General features: G+C 47.1%; 1 pseudogene; it reads left to right on the plus strand.

Moving 5' to 3' along the window:
• The window catches only part of LOC113960996, a 126,831-nt pseudogene that overhangs the window by 88,932 nt on the left and 17,594 nt on the right, over nucleotides 1–20,305 (plus strand).

The raw sequence follows: 20,305 nt of genomic DNA on the forward strand, positions 1-20,305 counted from the left end.
TAGAGCACGATCTTGGGGAGGCGGTAGTCCTTCATCCTTGAGACGTGTCCTGCCCAACGCAGCTGTGACAGTTCGTGGGCAATTAGGGCAGAATGACTCTCAGGACATCCACTATCCGCAGTATCAAGCATGGTTCTGATGTTCCAGCATGCGAGTGTCAATTTGGATACACCTTTGAAGACAGGTGTATGCCTTTGTCTCTTAAACTTTGTTTGACTGCATCAGAAGATGCCCATTGGCCACGGTTAACCAACTGGGTGAAGGGTGGAGATGAGCTTTAGTTAGGCCACCTTTTCTAGGCCCCTTCATGTGGAGCATGCAGTGCTCTCCTTGAAAAAGGTTTCTTGGTTGTTCAGGATGCTGCCGAAAGAGACTGCCATCTCCGGGGTCAGTCCCAGGCGACCAACGTCCTGAACCGCCTGCATGCAGGGTTGAGTCTGTGGCTTCCAGTGCACCTTTCACCTGGTGTTTCGACCCTCGCCTGTTGCTACAGGGCTTTACAAATGTGGATATAACCCTGTGCAATGGATTTTTTAGGTGAGACGCAGCATGCGCAGAACTGGACCCACCCTTTAATCCTAAGGTTCATCTGCCAGGGCCTAGCAAGCTTGGACAGTGACAGCGAGGTCCTTAGGATGTAGGTTTAGTTAGAGTGTCCTTCTCTTAGATGGATGGCCTCACAGGGCTAAGCGAACTCCATCTGCCCGGGTTTGGAATTAGAGTTGTCCTTCTCCTAGGATGACTGCCAGAAGGCTCGTGAGCCCATCCTGCCCATGGACACATTTTATCTGTCCCAAAACTGAAGGGACAGATAATAAAATTTGATTACTAAATTATAAAAAGCATTTAGAAACATATAAAGAATAGACTTAGAGGTTGTTTGTCTTTTTGTGGTTCTAGTTAAAAGGTACCGGTGTTTTTCTTTAATTTGCCAATAGAAACAAGATATTTGTCAAAAATTGTCTTGGAACTTGCAAGTATTTGATAAAAGAATTAGTTTTTGTTTCTTTGTGCTTTTTGACACTGTTAAACTGTAATAATTCCTTTTGAATTTAATAAGCTTCTGAAATCAGAATATGATCATGTAATTGATGACACAAACAAGAGTTGCCAAAATGACCCCTCTGTATAACATATTTTTGTAACTGTAAGATAGTAAATCATAAATTTGGTTGTATATTGGTATTTGTCCTGTCTTGTGTGTATAGTATGACTGTGTTGCATGCTAATGATTAATTTTTCTAAAACAGTTTTTAAAGAAATATATTGGTTCCTTTTGAAATTTAGGAGTCATCTTTTTTTCTAGGCAAGAAGATGAAAATTTTAATAATCCTTTGCAAAATGGAGGTGAATTGAGCCTTACAGCAGAAGAAAAAAGTGCAAGAGAAGAATACAAATTTATGTGAATATGCATTAAGCATTTAAGAAAGTTTAGGTCTCATAAGAAAAGGTGTTGATCTAAGCACTCCTACAGAGGAGTCTCACAAATCAGACCAAATAAACATGAATATCAATAAACTGGTTAGGGAAGAGGCAGTGCCAGTGCCTGTAGAATGGTTGCAAACATAGGAAATAGTTTCACTAAAGGGCTTTTCAGATAACAGTATGAAAGAAGAAAGTGTGTACTTCAAAAAAGGAAATAAATATTCCATAAATAAAGTAAATGGAAGTAGTACAGTCTCCCAGTAAAGATGAACTAGCGAGAAGCACTACAGTTGATGGCAATTCTTCTGCTGAGCTGTCTGTGTCAAGGAGCACTGAAGATTTGTCCCCATGGTCCTATGATGAAATCTCACAGCATCACCAGTATGGATACCGGTCTGAAAATCTATGATATTGTCAATGAGAATGGATCTCAACAGCCAAATTCAGTGGTAAAATCAGCATCTGGTAATGCAGATGGAAAAAACAGTCCAAAGTAAATCTGCTACTCTTACATATGATCTGCCTTTGCTGGTTTCTCCTGGGCCACAGTTGTCATCTGATTTAGTATCTTCTACAAAAACTGTGTTCTACTCAAATCACAATCCCGAAGGTGTTAATGTAGTGAGAGGATCAGTGACAAGTGGTGCACAGATGTTCTGCACTCCCCAGTATAATATTCAGTAAGGCTGCAGTGCAACAATGAGAGACAACTTGTGGCCCCAGAAACAAAACACCCAAGCAGAACAAGGCAGTTTACCTCCTTCACACCTGCTTAGGTCTGACAGTACAGAAATCTGCCAATATGAATTTATCCAATCATAACAATGTCCGACCCAGCACTGTGTATAACATTCAACAACAGATGGCTGCGAGACGCATAGATGTGGGGGCTATTCCACCATAGACTGCTCCTGGGAGCAACTAGACACACTCTTCAAAGGCAGAGCACTGTATCCTCTACAGCTTCTATAAATGTTGGGGATACCGGACCTTCAAGGCAGGCCCGGGTTCCTGAAGGGGACTATTTAACGTATAGAGATTTACATTCAGTGGGAAGAGCTCCACCAGTAATATCTGGACAACAGAGACTTCTTTCTGCCAGGACATATAGCATTGATGGCCCAAATCTACCACGACCACAGAGTGCTCAGCCATCAGTAAATGAAATACCAGAAAGAACAATGTCAGTTAGTGACTTTAATTACTCACAGACTAACCCTTCACAGAGATCAAACCCAAGGATTAACTCTGGGCACTCTTTATTAGATCCTGCAGGAAAAAGTCAAGTCCCTCATGACTGTAGGGAACAGGTGCTGCAACATATTAAAGCTAAAAAGCAAGAAAAGGTAAAAATAATAATAATTTTTAAACTTTTCTACCTTTCTGTTATTTGGATATGGAATAAGGTAAATAGTCTTTGCTTTGAACTGCTTGTTATTACCAGTGAAAATGTACTTCTGATACTGCCTTAAAAAGGGTCAACGTTTGTGCTAAATATGTGAGAAACAAATGAATAACAGACTGTAAATGAACTTCCCCTCTGCAAAAAAATGAAACAAACTCTGTTGTTTTTACATCATACTTGCCAGTTTAGTTCAATTACTTTACAATACATTAAATAGCGTAATATCATATTGACCTGCTGGACTGCTCTCTTAGACCAGGTAATTTTTATTGTTGTTATAGAATTGTATTCATACTATACTCAAATATTGCCTTATGTTGCTTGATCTTTCTGTTTTTCCTTAAGAATAAGGAAAAGAAAATCAGTAAAATCTATTTGGAAGTACAGGACTACATCTTCAGCGCTGAAGAATTGAAAAGCCACAATTAACATATATTTACCTTAAGGCCAGTTGTCTTTTGAAGTTGGATATTTGACAGATTTTTGAATGACTATTTATTGCTGTGAGATGAGAACACAATCTTGTTCATTTCAGGAAGTCACAGGAGGTAGTGATATAACTAGAGATGATGAAAAGGATTCTCTGTGTACTGTAAATTCTATCAAGAATTTGAGCTGATATGTAGAGCTGAACAATTATATCTCTTCAAAGAATTTTAGACTGGAAGAATGCAATTTATGCTGTCCAGTTAAACCAATTTAAAATATTGCTAAATATTGGGCAAAATGTCATTACGTGATCCTGTAAGTAAAGCAGCCAAAATAAATCCTGATTATGCCATTTAGGTGGATTTTGTTTTTCTTTTAAAAGAACATTGTTTGTTTTGTGATTATTATGCTAAATACTTCAATATCATAGAGTCATGAATCATAGAATTGGTTGGATTGGAAGGGACCTTAAAGATCATCTAGTTCTAACCCACCTGACATGAGCAGGGACAGATTCCACTAACCAGGTTGCTCAGAGCCCCATCCAACCTGGTCTTGAACACTTTCAGGGATGGGGCATCCACAACCTCTCTGACCAACCTGTTCCAGTGCCTTACCACCCTCACAGCTTCCTAATATCTAATCTAACCCTGCCCTCTTTCAATTTAAAGCCATTCTCCTTTGTCCTATCACTACGTGCCCTTGTAAAAAGTATCTCTAACTTTCTTGTAGGCCCCCTTTAGGTATTGGAAGGTTGCTATAAGGTCTTCCCAGAGCTTTCTCTTCTCCAGGCTGAACAACCCCAACTCTCTCAGCCTGTCTTCATAGGAGAGGTCCTCCAGTCCTTTGACCATCTTCATGGCCCTCCTCTGGACTTGCTCCATCAAGTCCACATCCTCCCTATGTTGAAGGCCCCAGAGCTGGACGCAGCACTCCAGATGGGGACCCATGAAGGCAGAGTAAAGGGGCAGAATCACCTCCCTTGACCTACTGGTCACGCTTCTTTCGATGCATCCCAGGATACAATTGGTTTTCTGGGCTGCAAGCCCACATTGTTGGGTCGTATTGAGCTTGTCCCCCAACACTCCCATGTCCTTCTCCATAGGGATGCTCTCAATCCATTCTCTGCCTAGCCTGTATTTGTGCCTGGGATTGCCCCAACCCAGGTGCAAGACTTCGCACTTGGCCTTGTTGAACTTAATGTGGTATGCATGGGCTCACCTCTCAAGCCTGTCAAGGTCCCTCTGGATGGCATCACTTCCCTCCATCGTGTTCACTGTACCACACAGCATGGTGTTGTCAGCAAACTTGCTGAGGGTACACTCAATCCCACTGTCCATGTCACCAACAAAGATGTTAAACAGTGCCGGTTCTGATACCAACCCCTGAGGAACATCACATGTCACTGCTCTCCACCTGGGCATTGAGCTGTTGACTGCAACTCTTTGAGTGCAGCCATCCAGCCAATTCCTTATCCACTGAGTGGTCCATCTGTCACATCATTGTCTCTCCCATTTAAAGACAAGGACAGTGTCAAATGCTTTGCACAAGTCCAGGTACATGACATCAGTTGCTGTTCCCTTATCCACCATCTCTGTAACCCCATCTGTGGTGGTTTGAGCCACCACAAAAATCAAAAATCCAATTTCCAGGCTTCCCCCACCCCTTCCCACAATTTTATCTCAACACCGAAGAGAAACTTTCAGGCAAGAGGCTTCTATAGGGGAAAAGGGGAAGTATATACATTTATTTTACACAAATAAATATACTGTACAAGCTAAAAGTAACTATATATATAATATTACACACTTCTATCAGTCCCTCTAAGCTTCTCTCTCAATCAGTCCAGGAAAAAACCCTTCAGGCTGATAGGTAAGCTGTCTTTCTCTCGTGGGAGTGTTCAGGGAAAAGGGTTCACTCCCCCCACCAATCTCCAGTTGTTTACTGAAGTCTCTTCTTCCTTACGAAGTCCAAGAAAATAGTTTGAGTCCATGCTCCCTTGGTTCCGTGTCAGTCTCTGCTGTGGGATTCTCTCTCTCTCATACCTCAGTTCCGTAGCTGCTGTAGTTCAGTTCAACTTATCACATATACGCATCTTGGAATTTTCATTCCTCCTCCGAGTTTTCGGTTGTCCTCCGTTTAAATCACTGCAAGGACATCCTCCAGGCCTTTCTCTGGTCCGTCTCCAATTTCACCTGGGGTTATCTCCCTGGTGCCGGGCTGCGTTCAGCCCGTCCACTTTGGCTCTGCTCCAGTGCTGAGCCTCCCCTCCACTTTACAGTGAGAGGGAAAAGAAGCCCCCCTCCGCAGTCTAGCTGGAAAGGGGGGGGAAAGAGGACCTGGGTCCTCTCTCTCCCGCTTACCTTCAGGTGCTGTGAGTCTCTTCCCTCACAATGCAAACTCACTCCAATGCTGCCTCCAACCCTGGCTTAGACCAGAGTTGTGGACCGCAGGGCCCCCCTTCCCCGGAGGGGGAAAAAGGGGACCCTGCCACCCCTGGGGGGGCAATTTTCAAACCATGACAGCATCATAGAAGGCCACCAAATTTATCAGGCACAATTTGCCCTTAGTGAAGTCATGTTGACTGTCACCAATCACCTCCTAATTTTCCATGTGCCTTAGCATAGTTTCCAGGAGGATCTGCTCCATGATCTTTCTGGGCACAGAGATGAGACCTTTTTAAAAATGAGGGCTATGTTTCCTCTTTTCCAGTCATTGGGAACTTCACTGGACTGCCATGATTTCTCAAATATGATGGATAGTGGCTTAGCAACTTCATCTGCTCTGGGTGCATTCCTCCCGTTGTGGGGTTCCATTTCCGAAGGCTTGAGGTGGATAGGGAAGGGGTTACTCCAGCTCCAGGGGTTTCTTCAGGGTCCTGGATGAATGGAGGGGTTAGGTGCTCACCCCTCCCCCCATCCACGTGTTCCCATGGCAGCCGGAGAGAGACAGCACACAGCACGTGGAGAGGAGGCGAGAGAGAGAGTTTATTGTGGTTAGGGGTTTATAAAGCTCTTGGGAGGGTCAAAAGGGACCATGTAAGGTAAGGGGTCTTACAAAACACCAATCAGGCAGGGAACAGCCAAATAAGGAAGGGGTTAACAAGAGACCAATGAGAAGACTTCTTGATATCTTCTCAGGACATTCCTGAGACAGAGATAAGAACTGGCCGTGGGGGATTTTGGGAAGAAGAAACATGAGTTAGCAGAGACCACAAAAAAGCCATTTTAAAACATGCTTAAACCACAGTTTTCCCATATAATGCAGGTTTACTGCTACAATCTGCTATTTTCCTCAGGACCCGCAGATGCTGACCTAAAAGCAGGTGGGAACCAGCATGGGCAGGATTGGGGGAATCACGATTTAAGTACTGGTGAAGGTTCTGGCTTTAGTGTGCATGCAGATCGCAGAGATGGGATGGGAACCTCGGCTTGCGAAATCCTCTCACAGGGGCAAAATGCGGGCTCCCGTCACAGCAGGGGAGGAGGGGACCCAACAGTCTTACACCCTCATGCTGTAAATGATTCGCAGCCCTATGAGGTAACAAAGGAGCTGAGGCAGTTGGTAAAGGAAACTGGTGTCTCCTCAACTCATGCACTTTCATATCTGGAAACTTTGAGTTCTACCTATGTTTTTACCCCACGATTGGAAAACACTGCTGAAGATGGTTTTAACAACCACACAATACCTTATGGCTAGGCTTCGCGAACGAAGATTTGGGAAGGGCTCTACCCACGTTTCTTGCAAGCGCGTTGGTGGCTAAAAAGGCCAATACGAGAAAGGCAAGTCCGGTTGCAAAAGACACAGCAGAAAGACTCCTTAGATGGTATATTCTGCAAGGCTCGATTCTTTCTGCGTTGTCTTTTCTCCTCAAGAGTGATCCTGCGTGCTTTCTCAAAAGCATCAGCAGCGTTATAAATGGTGTGTCTCCAGGCCTCCCGATTAGAGGCCAGAGTAGACCAGTTATGGTGATCAATATGCCCAAGGCTGAGTTGTTGCTTCAGGGAGTCCTTGTATCTTTTCTTCGGAGCTCCTCTCTTGCGGTAGCTGGAGGCAAGTTCACCATAAAGCAGGATCTTAGGGAGGCGGTGGTCCTTCATCTTGGAGACGTGCCCTGCCCATCGCAGTTGCGTTCTCAGTAGCATGACCTCAATACTTGTGATTGTTGCCTGTTCAGGAACAGATGTATTGGTCACATAATCTGACCAGTGGATGTTCAGGATTGTACGGAGGCAGCGTTGATGGAAGCGTTCTAGGAGACGCAGGTGGTGGCGGTAGATGACCCATGATTCGGAACCATATAAAAAAGTAGACAGCACTATGGCTCTGTAAACACTGATCTTGGTACTTTTCTTCAAGTGTTTATTACGCCATACTCTTTTATGGAGTTTTCCAAAAGCACTATATGCCTTCGCTAACCTATTGTCTATCTCCCCGTCAATCTTACCATCTGAGGAGATGAGGCTGCCTAAGTAATTAAACTGTTGGACTGATTTGAGTTCTGACTGGCCAATGGTGCTGTGGGGATGATGAAGGACTTCCTGAGGTGCAGGTTGATGGAGAACTTCAGTCTTCTTTAAGCTGACTTCCAGCCCAAAGAGCTCAGCAGCATCTGCAAAGCAGGATGTTAAATGCTGCAGGATTGCTTCTGTGTGGGCAACAAGGGCAGCGTCATCAGCATAAAGCAGCTCCCGGACAAGATGGTTTAGGGTCTTAGTGTGGGCCTTCAGCTGCCTTAGGTTGAATAGGCTTCCATCAGTACGATATCGAATGTAGATACCGTCCTGATCATCGAGGTCTGCCATGGCCCTTTGGAGCATCATGCTGAAAAAGACTGTGAATAGGGTAGGAGCGAGAACACAGCCTTGTTTCACACCATTCTTTATTAGAAAGGGCTCAGAAAGTGTGTTGCCATATCTGACTTGGCCGTGCTGATCCTCATGAAGTGAGATGATCATTTTAAGGAACTTGGGGGGACAACCTAAACATTCCAAAATCTGCCACAGACCTTTTCTGCTCACAGTATCGAAAGCCTTGGTGAGGTCGACAAAGGTTACATAGAGACCTTTGTTCTGTTCCCTTCACTTCTCTTGCAGTTGTCTGAGAACAAATATCATGTCTGTGGTGCTCCTGTTGACTCTGAAGCCACACTGAGATTCAGGTAGAATTTCTTCTGCTATAGCGGGTATTAGTCTGTTCAGGAGTATTCTTGCCAAGATTTTGCCAGCAATGGAGAGCAGAGTAATACCACGGTAATTTGAGCAGTCTGATTTAGTACCTTTCTTCTTATACAAGGTGATGATGACTGCATCACGAAGGTCTGAAGGTAGTTCGCCTAGTTCCCAACAGCGTACCACAAGCTCATGAAATTTAGCATGGAGTGCAAGGCCCCCATGTTTCCAGACTTCGGGTGGAATTCCATCAACCCCAGCTGCCTTGCCGATTTTCACCTGCTGTATGGCCTTGAGGGTTTCTCCTAGAGTGGGGGCAGTATCCAATTCGTATTTCACCGGTCGTTGTGTGATGGACTGAATTGCTGAGTCTTGGACTACACGGTTGGTACTGAAAAGAGTCTGAAAGTGTTCAGACCATCTATTCAGAATGGAGGTTTTATCTGTCAGAAGCGTTTGACCATCTGCACTGAGTAGTGGGCTATGGATTTGGTATGTAGGCCCGTATGCTGTTTTGAGGGCCTCATAGAATCCTTTGTGATCCCCTGTATCTGCACAAAGTTGAGTTTTTGCAGCTAGATCGGTCCACCACTTGTTCTGGATGTCACGGAGTTTCTGTTGGAGCTTGTTGCATGCAAGACAAAAGGCTATTTTTCTTGCGTGACAGGATGGCAGTGCAAGGTGTGCTTGGTGGGCCGTTCTCTTCTTCCTCAACAATTCCTGGATCTCTTGATTGTTTTCATCAGACCAGTCCTTGTTCTTCTTGAGGGAGAACCCTAAGGATTCTTGAGATCATTGCAGGATGCTGCTTTTTATATGCTGCCAAATTGTTTCAGGAGAGGAATCTATAGAATCTGTGGAATGGTTTTCGAGCCTAGTTTGAAGGTTTGCCTGGAATCTGTCTCTTACTGTGGCTGATTGGAGATCATTAACTTGGAGTCTTCTCCTTGGGATACTGCCCCTTTTGGGTTTGTATTTGAGATTGAAATTGAGTTTACAGCGCACAAGCCGATGGTCTGTTTGGCATTCTGCGCTGTGCATCACACGGGTATGGAGGACATCGCGGACATCTCTCCGTCGCACCAAGACATAATCGATGAGGTGCCAATGCTTAGACCTGGTGTGCATCCAGGTTGTCTTCAGACTATTTTTCTGCTGAAAGATAGTATTAGTGATGGTGAGCTGTTGCTCCTCACAGAATTCTAGCAGAAGTCGACCATTATCTTTGCAGTTTCCAACACCATGTTTGCCTAATATTCCTTTCCAGGCTTCAGAATTCTTACCTACTCTGGCATTGAAATCACCAAGGATAATGATCTTATCATCTGCTGGTAGCTTTTGGGTAAGGCAGCGCAGGTCAGTGTAAAATTTATCTTTTTCAGCAGGGTCAGCTTGGAGAGTTGGGGCATATATACTAAAGATGACAACGTGTTGCTTGTTGTTTAGTGGAACGCGTAGGGAGATAATGCGGTCAGAGTGACCTGTTTGCAGATTTTCGAGTTTAGGGACAACAGAGTTTTTGATCATGAAGCCGACTCCTGAGAGATGTTTTTTGGTTCTGGACTTACCTGACCAAAAGAGTGTGTAACCGGCACCGTGTTCTCTGAGACTGCCTTCCTCGTGAAGGCGAACTTCACTGAGAGCAGCAATGTCCATGTTGAGATGGGCCAGTTCATGGGCAATTAGGGCAGAACGTCGCTCAGGACGTCCGCTATCCGCAGAATCGAGCATGGTTCTGATGTTCCAACATGCTAGAGTTAATTTAGGTACACCTTTGGAGGCAGGTGCATGCCTTTGTCTTTTGCTCTTTGTGCGACCGCATTGGAAGAAGATGCCCGTTGGTCTGCGGTTAACCAACCAGGTGAAGGTGGAGATGAGCTTTGTTTAGGCTACCTTTTCTAGGCCCCTCTCTGAGTGGAGCAAGCAGTGCTGTCCTTGAAAAGGCTGCTTAGTTCAGGGTGCTGCCCCAAGAGACTGTCATCTCCGGTCAGTCTCAAATGGTCAATATCCTGAACCGCCTGCATGCAGGGTTGAGTCTGCGGCTCCCAGTGCACCTTTCACCTACCGTTTCGACCCTCGCCTGTCGCTGCAGGACTTTTTGCATGTGGGTAAAGCCTTCAAGCCTGCGCAATGGAATTTTTTAGGTGAGATGCAGTATGCGCGGAACTGAACCCACCCTTTAATCCCAAGGCTCGCAACCACATAGGGGTACATAGGCTACTTACCTGTTAGAACGAGTTGGGCAAATCTTTCATTTCCTACTTTACTAACACCTATTTATATACCATCATAAGGAGATAACCAGGAACAGCCCTTTGTCCTGCCCACCCTTTCAGGATGTAACAGAGCAAAGCAAATATATCCAGAACATGCCGAACCTGGGCAGTAGCCGCAGGTGAGCCAAAAGTAAATAAGTAAATAGATAAACAAACAAACCAACTGACCAACCGTTCTGGTCCCCGTACCTATCCAAGGCTAGGGTGCCTTTCAAGGCCCCAGCCTGGCTGGGATCCCCATCAATCTAAAAGAACCCACTATCCACCCTGACGATTATCCTTCCCCCACTGTGTCACCACAAATTTCAGGTGCATTGCTCACCTACAGGACAACCCCGCTCTCCCACCCGCCAGTCGGAGGACAACCATGACCCACTCAAAACCCTTCCCCTCTGCTTCCTTCCCCTTCCCTGCCCCTTCCCCCCCCAAACCTGGAATGGTAAACCTCTGTGTGCTCCGAAGCTGCCCTCTCCTCCTCCATGGGGGTGCAGTACCTGCCGGAAAGGCTCCCCCCCTCTCTCTCTCTCTCCATTCTCCTGCTGTAGTTGTGCCTGGGCTCCAAACCGCAGAGCGCGCAAGAGCTCCCGACCCGTGCGTGGTCCAACGCCTCGAGCGCAGGGGCTTCCGGCCAGCGCGTGGTCTTGCGCGGGGCGTGCAGAGACTTCCGGCTGGCGCGGAGCCCCCTCCGCCCCCCCCGCCCCCTGCCCCCCCCGCCCCCCCCCGCCGACGCAGGACCCCTGCAGCGCGCGCAAGAGCTCCCGACCACACAATACAGTGTTTGGCTAACCGACTTTCGGGAGAATTGTGCAACCTATGCAAATAACCCGGGTGGCTCTCAAGGAGGGATGACAAACAATCACTTAGCAGGGGAAGGGGAATTTACAACAGCAGACTCACAAGCAGGTTATCCCCAAGAGATTTACAAAGTGATTGAAAAACTGGCTTTAAGAGCAATGAGAAAACTCCCGAGCACAGTAATCCGTCCTTTACAAAGGTCTTGCAAGGCTCTACAGAACCTTTTTCCCAGTTTCTCGACCAGCTGCAGGCTGCCCTAAACAGGCAAATAGAGCATGAGGAAGCTAGAGAGATGCTTTTCAGGCAGCTGGCATATGAGAACTCGAATCCAGATTGTAAAAGGGCTTTGCAAACTCTCCCTAAAAGGGAAAGTTGCAGCATTGCCAAGATGGTTCGAGCATGCCAGGGTGTTGGATCAGTCGAACACCAGACTGCTTCTCTGGCTACAGCCTTAAGCGCGCAGCTGAGATTGCAGGAGGGGGCAAGACCTAAAAGCGACTGCTATAGATGTGGTGCTGCTGATCATTTCCAAAGGGACTGCCCCAAGAAACCCCCCACGGCAGTGTGCCAAAAGTGTCAGCAAGGAAAGCGGGGGTCAAAAAACTCCTCTCAGCAGGGAAAGTGGAGATGGGGGGCGAGGTCATGCACCCCGGCACAACAAACAAATAGGGTTCAAGAAAACAGGTTGGTGATCTGCGCCCCACCACCACAACCAACACTGGGCTGGACCTGGCCAGCAGAGAACCAGTAACCATAACATCCACTGCTGTAGTGCAAATCCCTACAGGGGTTTGGGGACCTTTGAGCCCAGGAGTACATGCCCTGTTAATAGGAAGGTCATCAACCACAAGGATGGGTTTGTTTGTTCTGCCTGGAGTGATTGATTCAGACCGCGCACTCCCGCTGGCCCCCGCGCCGCCCGGAAGCATGTGCGTTCTTGGCACAGGACCCTGCGCGAGCCGTGAGCCTTTTTTGCGCGCTTTGCGGGGGTCCGGCGCCGGCGGGGGGTGGGGGCCGGGGGGGGCGGGGGGGGCAGGGGGCGGAGGGGGGCGGGGACGGCTCCGCGCGGTTTGTAAACCAGCTACAGCTACAGCAGGAGAAAGGTGAGAGAGAGAGGGGAGCCTTTCCGGCAGGTGCTGCACCCCCATGGAAGAGGAGGAGGCAGCTTCAGAGCACACAGAGGTTGGCCGATCCAGGTCTGGGGGGAGGGGGCAGGGAATTGGAAAGGGAGCAGAGGGGAAGTGCTTTGAGCGGATCATGGTTGTCCTCCGACTTGCGGGTGGGAGTGCAGGGCTGTCCCATGTGAAACATCGCAGGTGTGCAACGCGCCTGCCACTTGTGGTGTCACAGTGGGAGAAGAATAATCGTCAGGGTGGATAGTGGGTTCTTTTAGATTGTTGGGGACCCCAGCCAGGCTGGGGTCTTGAAAGGCACCCTAGCCTTGACAGGTATGGGGGCCTGAACGGTTGGTCAGCTGATTTATTTGTTTGTCTATTTACCTATTTACTTTTGGCTCACCTGCGGCTACTGCCCAGGTTCGGCATGTTCTGGATATATTTTCTCTGCTCTGCTACATCCTGAAAGGGTGGGCAGGACTAAGGGCTGCTCCTGGTTGTCCCCTTATGATGGTATTTAGGTAGGTGTTAGTAAAGTAGGAATTGAAGGACTTACCCAAATCGTTCTAACAGGTAAGTAGCCTATGTACCCCTATGTGGTTGCGAGCTATGCTGGCGAGGGTTCATGCCCTCGGTAGGGTCGCCCATGCCAGACAGGTCAAAACCATAGGACCAGATTCACTTCATTCTTGGGCAGGATGAGCTCATTAGCCTTCTGGCAGTCATCCTAGGAGAAGGACAACTCTCATACCAAACCCGGGCAGATGGAGCTCGCTTAGCCCTGGAAGGCCATCCATCTAAGAGAAGGTCACTCTAATCAAACCTACGTCCTGAGGACCTCACTGCCACCGTCCAAGCTTGCTCGGCCCTGGCAGATGAACCTCAGGATTAAAGGGTGGGTTCAGTTCCGCGCATACTGCATCTCACCTAAAAAATCCATTGCGCAGGCTTGAAGGCTTTACCCACATGCAAAAAGTCCTGCAGCGACAGGCGAGGGTCGAAACGGTAGGTGAAAGGTGCACTGGGAGCCGCAGACTCAACCCTGCATGCAGGCGGTTCAGGATATTGGTCATTTGAGACTGACGGAGATGAGAGTCTCTTGGGGCAGCACCCTGAACGACCAAGCAGCCTTTTCAAGGACAGCACTGCTTGCTCCACTTGGAGAGGGGCCTAGAAAAGGTGGCCTAAACAAAGCTCATCTCCACCTTCACCCGGTTGGTTAACCGCAGACCAACGGGCATCTTCTTACAATGCGGTCGCACAAAGAGCAAAAGACAAAGGCATGCACCTGCCTCCAAAGGTGTACCTAAATTAACTCTAGCATGCTGGAACATCAGAACCATGCTTGATTCTGCGGATAGCGGACGTCCTGTGCGTCGCTCTGCCCTAATTGCCCATGAGCTGGCCCGTCTCAACATCGACATAGCTGCTCTCAGTGAAGTTCGCCTTCATGAGGAAGGCAGCCTCAGAGAACACGGTGCCGGTTACACTCTCTTTTGGTCAGGTAAGTCCAGAACCGAAAAACATCTCTCTGGTGTCGGCTTCATGATCAAAAACTCTATTGTCCCTAAACTCGAAAATCTGCCGACAGGTCACTCTGACCGCATTATCTCCCTACGCCTTCCACTAAATAACAACCAACACGTTGTCATCTTCAGTATATATGCCCCAACTCTCCAAGCTGACCCTGCTGAAAAAGATAAATTTTACTCTGACCTGCGCTGCCTTACCCAAAAGGTACCAGCAGATGATAAGATCATTATCCTTGGTGATTTCAACGCCAGAGTAGGCAAAAATTTTGAAGCATGGAAAGGATCATTAGGCAAGCATGGCGTTGGAAACTGCAACGATAATGGTGGACTTCTGCTAGAATTCTGTGCAGAGCAACAGTTTACCATTACCAACACTATCTTTCAGCAGAAAGATAGCCTAAAGACAACCTGGATGCACCCCAGATCTAAGCATTGGCACCTCATTGATTATGTCTTGGTGCGACGGAGAGACGTCCGAGATGTCCTCCATACCCGCGTGATGCCCAGCGCAGAATGTCAAACAGACCATCGGCTTGTGCGCTGTAAACTCAATTTCAATCTCAAATTCAAACCCAAAAAGGGCAGTATCCCAAGGAGAAGACTCCAAGTTAACGATCTCCAATCAGCCACAGTAAGAGAAAGATTCCAGGCAAACCTTCAAACTAAGCTTGATAACCATTCCACAGATTCTGCAGATTCCTCTCCTGAAGCAATTTGGCATCATATTAAAAGCTGCATCCTGCAATCCTCCGAAGAATCCTTAGGGTTCTCCCTCAAGAAGAACAAAGACTGGTTTGATGAAAACAATCATGAAATCCAGGAATTGTTGAGGAAGAAGAGAACCGCCCACCAAGCACACCTTGCACTGCCATCCTGTCCCGCAAGAAAAGTAGCCTTTCGTCTTGCATGCAGCAAACTCCAGCAGAAACTCCGTGACATCCAGAACAAGTGGTGGACCGATCTAGCTGCAAAAGCTCAACTTTGTGCAGATACAGGGGACCACAAAGGATTCTATGAGGCCCTGAAAACAGCATACGGGCCTACATACCAAATCCATAGCCCACTACTCAGTGCAGATGGTCAAACGCTTCTGACAGATAAAACCCCCATACTGAATAGATGGTCTGAACACTTTCAGACTCGTTTTAGTACCAACCGTGTAGTCCAAGACTCAGCAATTCAGTCCATCACACAACGACTGGTGAAATACGAATTCGATACTGCCCCCACTTTAGGAGAAACCCTCAAGGCCATACAGCAGGTGAAAATTGGCAAGGCAGCTGGGGTTGATGGAATTCCACCTGAAGTCTGGAAACATGGGGGCCTTGCACTCCATGCTAAATTTCATGAGCTTGTGGTGCGCTGCTGGGAACTAGGTGAACTACCTTCAGACCTTCGTGATGCAGTCATCATCACCTTGTATAAGAAGAAAGGTACTAAATCAGACTGCTCAAATTACCGTGGTATTACTCTGCTCTCCATTGCTGGCAAAATCTTGGCAAGAATACTCCTGAACAGACTAATTCCCGCTATAGCAGAAGAAATTCTACCTGAATCTCAGTGTGGCTTCAGAGCCAACAGGAGCACCACAGACATGATATTTGTTCTCAGACAACTGCAAGAGAAGTGTAGGGAACAGAACAAAGGTCTCTTTGTAACCTTTGTCGACCTCACCAAGGCTTTCGATACTGTGAGCAGAAAAGGTCTTTGGCAGATTTTGGAATGTTTAGGTTGTCCCCCCAAGTTCCTTAAAATGATCATCTCACTTCATGAGGATCAGCACGGCCAAGTCAGATATGGCAACACACTTTCTGAGCCCTTTCTAATAAAGAATGGTGTGAAACAAGGCTGCGTTCTCGCTCCTACCTTATTCACAATCTTTTTCAGTATGATGCTCCAAAGGGCCACGGCAGACCTCGATGATCAGGACGGTATCTACATTCGATATCGTACTGATGGAAGCCTATTCAACCTAAGGCGACTGAAGGCCCACACTAAGACCCTGAACCATCTTGTCCGGGAGCTGCTTTATGCTGATGACGCCGCCCTTGTCGCTCACACAGAAGCAGCCCTGCAGCGTTTAACATCCTGCTTTGCAGATGCTGCTGAGCTCTTTGGGCTGGAAGTCAGCTTAAAGAAGACTGAAGTTCTCCATCAACCTGCACCTCAGGAAGTCCTCCATCATCCCCACATCACCATCGGCCAATCAGAACTCAAATCCGTCCAACAGTTTAATTACTTAGGCAGCCTCATCTCCTCAGATGGTAAGATTGACGGGGAGATAGACAATAGGTTAGCGAAGGCATATAGTGCTTTTGGAAAACTCCATAAAAGAGTATGGCGTAATAAACACTTGAAGAAAGGTACCAAGATCAGTGTCTACAGAGCCATAGTGCTGTCTACTCTTTTATATGGTTCCGAAACATGGGTCATCTACCGCCACCACCTGCGTCTCCTAGAACGCTTCCATCAACGCTGCCTCCGTACAATCCTGAACATCCACTGGTCAGATTATGTGACCAATACATCTGTTCTTGAACAGGCAGCAATCACAAGTATTGAAGCCATGCTACTGAGATCGCAACTGCGATGGGCAGGGCACGTCTCCAGGATGAAGGACCACCGCCTCCCTAAGATCCTGCTTTATGGTGAACTTGCCTCCGGCTGCCGCAAGAGAGGAGCCCCGAAGAAAAGATACAAGGACTCCCTGAAGCAACAACTCAGCCTCGGGCATATTGATCACCATAACTGGTCTACTCTGGCCTCTAACCGGGAGGCCTGGAGACAGTCCATTTATAACACCGCTGATGCTTTTGAGAAAGCACGCAGGATCACTCTTGAGGAGAAAAGACAACGCAGAAAGAATCGAGCCTGCAGAATATACCATCTAAGGAGTCTTTCTGCTGTGTCTTTTGCAACCGGACTTGCCTTTCTCGTATTGGCCTTTTTAGCCACCAACGCGCTTGCAAGAATAGTGGGTAGAGCCCTTCCCAAATCTTCGTTCGCGAAGCCTAGCCATGATGATGATTGATTCAGACTCCCACAGTGAGATCCAGATGATGGCATGGACTCCAATACCCCCCTGTCACATACCTGAAGGACAAAAGATTGCTCAATTAATCCCCTTTTACAGCGCATCTCTGGCTGGGCAGGGGGAAAGGGGCTCAGGGGCTTTTGGAAGCATAGGTCATTACAACAACACAGCCAAAGATGATGTGTCAAATCGATGGATGCAGATTCAAAGGCTTGGTGGATACAGGGACAGATGTTACCATCATTAAAGACACTGAATGGTCAGCTGATTGGTCTACTGTTTACCCGGCTTTGACCATTCAGGGGGTGGGAGGCACACAAAGGCCCAGGCCGAGTGCTCAAATATGCACAGTGCTGGGGCCAGAGGGACAAGTGGACAAAATAGCTCCCTTTATTGCTCCTATACCATGCACATTATGGGGACGAGATGTGTTGGGACAGTTTGGCACAGTCATGCAAATTGCTCCTGCAGACAACCAGGTTTTTCAGTGAGGACCATTGAACAGCTGTTCCAAGGACAGATTAAGCTGGTTTGGAAAACCCATGAACCTATCTGGGTTGATCAATGACCCATAAAAAAAGAACGGCTTGCTCATTTAAGAGAACTGGTAAAAGAGCAGCTTGAAGCAGGACACATTGTGCCAACCTCCAGCCCATGGAACACTCCTGTGTTTTGTATCCCCAAGAAAAGTGGCAAGTGGAGGATGCTGCATGACTTAAGGGCAGTTAACTCAGTGATTGAACCTATGGGGCCATTGCAGCCAGGACTCCCTTCACCTGCTATGCTTCCAGCAGGATGGCCACTAGTGGTAATTGATTTGAAGGATTGCTTCTTTACCATCTTTCTGCACCCTGACAACGCGCCACGGTTTGCTTTCTCTATCCCCGCTCTGAACAATGCACAGCCCATGCAGAGATACCACTGGGTTGTTCTTCCTCAGGGGATGAGAAACAGTCCGACCATATGTCAGACTGTTGTGGCAAAAGCTATTCACCCCATCAGAAGGCTTTATTCCTCAGCAATCATTTATCATTACATGGACGATATCTTAATCACCACGGCCAAAGAAACTGAGTTGCAAACTGTTGTTACTGCTCTAACCAATGCTGTCCAACATGCAGGATTGCAGGTCGCTCCAGAGAAGATCCAGCGATCGCAGCCCTAGACCTACCTTGGATGGAGAATCACACAGCAGGAGATCTCACCCCAGCCATTTCAGCTTAAGGTAAAAGATACCTTAACTTTAAACGAACTGCAAAAACTTCTAGGAGCCATTAACTGGTCAAGGCCTATTTTAGGCTTAACCACAGAGGAGCTACACCCCCTGTTTAAACTGTTGAAGGGTAACTCAGACTTAACATCTGAATGTAGAGGCAAAGCAGGCATTAGAAACATGCACCAAGGCAATCGAGAACAGACAAGGCAGAAGGAGAAATCCTGAACTGCAAATCTGCCTTGCTCTTGTTCTTAGCAGATTCCATCAATTTGCAGTTTTGTTTCAGTGGGACCAAACTGAACAGGATCCACTGAGGGTCCCAGAGTGGCTGTTTCTGCCCCATTCACTTCCTAAAACTGTGTGGACCATTAATGAAATGTTTTCCAAGCTTGTTGTTAAAGGCAGAGGACGGCTACAGGAGCTGGACAGACAGGATCCTGTGATCATCTACATTCCAGCCACTAAGGACAGTCTCAATTGGCTGCTGGACGAAGACACTGGATTCCAGGCTGCCCTGGCAGGCTATGATGGTGACATTTCTATTCATTACCCTAAACACAGACTTTGGGCAGAAATGGGTAACTTACTCTTAAAAGCCACAACCAGATGCAACCACCAGCCAGTAAAAGGCCTCACGGTCTTTACTGATGCATCAGGACGGACCAGGAAAGCTGCGGTAACATGGGTAAACTCTGCTACAGGAAAATGGGAGCAAGAGGTGCAGACCATGAACCAAGGTTCTGTACAGGTTCTGGAACTGGCAGCTATCCGTATTGCCTTTGAAACGTTTTCAGAACAACCTGGTAATGTTGTAACAGATTCTTGTTATGCTGCAGGTTTAGTATCACATCTCAAGGGTTCATTCCTTTGAGATGTTGCAAACCCACATTTGTTTGTTGAAATGCGTGCTGTTTGGTTTCTTGTCAATCACAGGAAGTTTAACTTTTACATCATGCACATAAGATCACACACAAATCCCAGGACCCATAGCAGAGGGGAACCAGAGGGCGGACACAGCAGCTATGTTTGCCACAGTGCCCAGAACTATAGAGCAGGCGAATTGTCTCATTTGTTTTTCCATCAGAACGCACGTTCATTGGAGAGACAATTTCAGATTATCATCAACCAAGCTCGGGACATAGTCATGTCGTGCCCAGATTGCCAGCAAATAACTCCAATGCCATCTCAGGAAGGAGTTAACTCCAGGGGATTAGTGGCAAATGAGATATGGCAAACACACATAACACATATACCTGAGTTCGGTCTACTGAAATATGTACGTTACAATCGACACACACTCAAAATACATCACTGTCACTGCACACACTGCGGAAAAGGCAAGGGACATGATAAGGCACTGGCTTAGCTGCTTTGCAACACTGGGTACCCCAAAAAAGATCAAAACCGATAACAGACCGGCATACACATCAGCAAAAGTAAAAACCTTCCTGACAGACTGGGGGATCTCTCACACCACAGGCATCCCACATTCACCTATGGGACAAGCCATGGCAGAGACAGCACATCGTACCTTAAAGGATATGTTACTTAAACAAAGGAAGGGGGAATCCATCTGTAGCCCACAAGAGTGTCTGTGGAAAGCAACATACATCATAAATTTTTTAAATTGTGACAGTGTTGAAAAAAGCAGATATGAAAGGCAACACAGACCTCAGGCATTCTCCTCTCCCAAGCCACCGGTCATGATGAAGGATCTAATCTCAGGGCAGTGGATGGGACCGGTGGACCTTGTGACATGGGGAAGGGGTTATGCATGTGTATCCACAGGAAAAGAACTGAAATGGATTCCTGACGACGGCCAAGAAATGCACTCTGATAGCAGGCAAAGGCACACGGCAACTTTATTTACATTAAGCTTAGATTTATATTCTTTTTCTCTGTCCACG

The sequence above is a fragment of the Neopelma chrysocephalum genome, unplaced genomic scaffold (assembly GCF_003984885.1).
Source record: "Neopelma chrysocephalum unplaced genomic scaffold, ASM398488v2 Primary Assembly neopelma1_97010, whole genome shotgun sequence".
Taxonomy (NCBI): Eukaryota; Metazoa; Chordata; class Aves; order Passeriformes; family Pipridae; genus Neopelma; species Neopelma chrysocephalum.